Source organism: Temnothorax curvispinosus, unplaced genomic scaffold (assembly GCF_003070985.1).
Source record: "Temnothorax curvispinosus isolate PA1 unplaced genomic scaffold, ASM307098v1 QBEX01016801.1, whole genome shotgun sequence".
Taxonomy (NCBI): domain Eukaryota; kingdom Metazoa; phylum Arthropoda; class Insecta; order Hymenoptera; family Formicidae; genus Temnothorax; species Temnothorax curvispinosus.
The window spans coordinates 9854-14154 of NW_020226581.1; positions in this window are offsets into that span (position 1 = coordinate 9854).

A 4301-nucleotide genomic window follows, 5' to 3' on the forward strand; every position below is an offset into this window, starting at 1 on the left:
TATATATATATATATATATATATATATATGTGTTATGGCGTCGCATCAATGCTATATTTTTCCAATCGATCATGCGTCAGCGCGTACCCGGCAACGCGTCCCTCGCGCCAAAATAGTGACTCACTTTTCACGATCGGACTTTCGCGCGTCAAAAAAAATGACTCTCGCCGTTCACGATCGGACTTGCACAGGCACATCGCTTTTCCCGCCAGCTTGTTACCAAGCGGCATATATCTATCTCTTTCTATCTCACACATCTATTTCTTTCTATCTCACACATCTATCTCTTTATATCTCACACATCTATCTCTTTATACATCTATCTCTAATTCTCTTATTGTCACTGTTGCCTCTATTTCTATCTCTCAAGAAGAAGGCAAAAACATCTATTTCCTTCTAACGGCATTTATCGAACGAACGTTCTTATTTGCTGAGAATTCTCTCGTTTTGCTCGTCAGCAACGAGGAATATTATTTACTTACCCTCTAATCTTCTAAATGATTCTTCTAAATGATTCTTCTAAATGCTTTTGTCTTCCCGATGCCCTTCGCCGGCGTCTCACACACTTCGCGTTACACGTTCAACTAGATGTTTTCGTGCTTCGTTCTTTACGCAGGGGAATCGTGCCCTGGGCCCATAACCTGTAGGCTATTCGATAACGGTGACTGTATTCGTGGCGAGGTGGACAGGAAAACACACGTATTTCTCGAATACTCTATATATTATATATTTGCTCTTCGTACAATACACGTCTGTACTCTATGATACCGTGAGCTCTTGTGAGCTCCCACAACGACCGCACGTAAGCGTGGCGCCCCGAGGCTCGCGCCACTCGGGAGCTGCCCTCTAGAAGGGCGGGAGCACGTCGCTCGTTCAAAGCCCGGCTTCTCATAGTTTTCTATAGTATAAGATATATGTATTATACAAATGTGAAAAATACAACATATCATTGTATTATTTTATGTCGCACTATATATACTGCAGTATAAAAAATGATGTAAATAAAAGGTTAGCCATATGTACATTGCAATTTTAGTTATACCTTAGAACATACATAAATAGAAGGGGACTTAAGTGCCGAATCTGTGTCCAACAGTGCAAGTGAGAAAGGTAGTAAGTCCTAATCGCCTGCACATACGCAGACATCGTTATTGCCATGGTTACCTACTGTTTGGTAAGAGCAGGGTTAAAATCGCGCTTCTGCGTATGCGCATTGCGAGCGATTAGAACTTTTCTCTCGCATAGTATTGGACACAGGCTCGTTCCACGGGAGGTATAGGCAATTTTCCTTCCAGTTATATATGTTCTAAAAGTTATACATAAACATTTAGTATGTAAATAATCTGCCGCCGCGCCACAGCAAGATTCACTGTACTATCCCTGCTGAAAATGACCGATTAAATCCGATTGGTTCCGTATTAAATTTGGTGAATTTGAATCGGAATGAATGCGTTTTCAATCCGGTTAATCGGATGCCCGATTGGAAGTGAATTGGTTCTAATAACAAATCAATCGGAATCGTTTTTAATTCGGCATTTCCGGATTGATCTGAATCCGTCGTTATCAGTTTCAATTGTATTAATGCACATCTATTTTAATCGGGTGAATAAAGTGAGCACATGAATCGTGTTGAATCCGCATCAATCGTAAAATTTTAATACAACACCGAAATCGGATTTAATGCGATATTTCCGGATTCATTTGAATCCGACTGAATCGGTTTCAATCGTATTAATCCTAATCCATTTTAATCGGGTAAATAAAATGACCACATGAATCGTATTCAATCCGCATCAATCGTGAAATTTTAATACAACATCGGAATCGGATTTAATGCGATATTTCCGGATTCATCTAAATTCTACTCAATCGGTTTCAATCGTATCTGCGCTTAATCCATTTAAATTGGGTAGTGAAAGTAGCTATGTGAATTGGATTAAATCCGCTTTAATCATTAAAATTGTATATAACACATAATTTTTACGTAATAGAGTTCTTACTACAGGATTTCCTTTTGTTAAAGTCATGAATTCTATATTTGCAAAACTGTAAAATGTTTTTATTTAACCCTTCGAGAACACACAGGGTTAATTTGACCCTTTTTTTTGCCAGAAAAATTTTTAGCCAAAAATATTAAACATAAAAAAATAAAATTTTTTTTGTAAAAAACATTTTTTTTTCTAAAAGAACACACTGGGTCAATCTGACCCTACACACACTTTGATCGTCTACCATTTTAAATTGACGAGTGCGATTAGCTTGAAAAAATTCCCAGATGTACTTGGAACATTGTTAAATTAATTGATATAAATAAAAAGTGCCGTTGGAATTATTTACATATTTTAAAAAATTAAAAAAAAAAAAATTATTTTTGAATTTTTTTGAATTTTTAAAAATATGTAAATAATTCCAATGGCACTTTTATTTATATCAATTGATATAACAATGTTCCAAGTACATCTGGGAATTTTGTCAAGCTAATTGCACTCGTCAATTTAAAATGGTGGACGATCAAAGTGTGTGTAGGGTCAGATTGACCCAGTGTTCTCCGTAAATGAAAAAAAGGTGTGTTTTTGAAGGGTTATATAAATACTGCATATTTTGTAATAAATTTGTAGTACAAAGAACGGAATTATAATAAAATAGTAAATAATCCTGTTTATATATCCGGAATTCACGGATTCTATCAGTTTGAATCGGTCAGTCAATCCGTTTAAATCATTATAATTTCGTGATTTCGGGGTTCACGAAATCATAACAATTTAGACTGAATTAACCAAACGGGAAGAAAAGAGGCTATAAGGGTCAAACGCGGTTCTTCTTGCGCAATGTCTCATTTATTCATCTTCTTGGATATAACTTCAAACGTTTCGGCTCAATTTCGAGCCATCCTCAGCGATAACAATGGTTAGCCCACGATCTCCAAACCAAATAGCAAGCTCGTCGACTCGTGTTATTTGTACCAAATGATCCTTATCTGTAAGATTTTGATGTATAAAATCAATACTTAATTAACCCGAGACAGTGATTAACTTACCAAATGGCCAAAGAGAACGTGGGAATTAATAAATAATCGAAGTGACTTGTCGGTAGCATCGACATTTTAAAAACGACGGACGGAATCAAAACATTTAACGTAACGTAGTCAGAATTCGAATGTATACATAGATAGTTGTGTCGATGATAAAAGTATTATTGTGATAAAATTCAAAATACCAATGAGAGCACGAGAGCTCGACGCGTCATAACAATTGTACAGCCAATAAGGACATCAATCGTAGACATGGTTTACAATTTATTTAAAATAGTCATGTATGCGTGATGTAGAAAATCGGTGTCATTTTGCAAATTAATACTATTTCCCTGTAGTTTTATGTGAATCATTTCAGACTGATTCAAACCGATAGAAAACGAGTGAAATTACATCTTTGAGTACGAATCCGTTTCAATCGTTTCCAATCGGTATAATCGTTATGAAATCATATACGCAGAAAATTTTTCTCGAATAATGTAGAATACTTATAATAACATTTATTAGATTTGCATCGCACCGGTAGGATATACGCGTATTCAACCGGAAATTAATATATGACAATAGAAAAGTAATAGTTTGATCAGATACATCTTGTAACCTAAAGGTAAATAAGTTTGCCATACTAATAGTCCGGGAGGTAAGTAGCGACACAAAAGTGTCAGCGATTTGATTAGTCTTGGAACAAAGTAATTTCTCTTGTTTTAATAGTGTTGTTGATGAAATGCAGAGTCTGGCTGCGCTGTCTCGCTGGAATGGGCGTTGCGGCGCCTTTGATCTTGTCGAAAAAACACTTATGTTGGAAGAATTTGATTAGTGCTGAGCTTTTATATATTTATTGTTTTTTATATAAAGAAATGTTTTAGAAAAGTCTGGCATGCAACTGACACTGGAAAATGAGTCTGGCATCCTCCCAAAGTCGTTGTAAAAAGTCGATTTGTAGAATCATTTGATTAGAGCTGTAACTTGTCAAGATGGTAGTTTAAATATATAAAATTATAAAAAAATAAGTCTGGCTACTTGTACTGGCTGGAAAATTGGTCTGGCACCCCTTTTAAAGTCGTCTGCACGAGCGCGCCGGTAGCTCGTTGCCCGCCGTATCTGTAATATTATTAACGCATTACTTATTGAAAAAGATTTTACTTGTCCCAAATGAGAAACGTAAACGATTTCGTGCTTATTAGTAGTGGAATGATGTGTAATTAATTATGTAATAATCAGAAATAAAGTAATTTAAAAATAAAACTATATTTTAAAGTTGTCAACATTA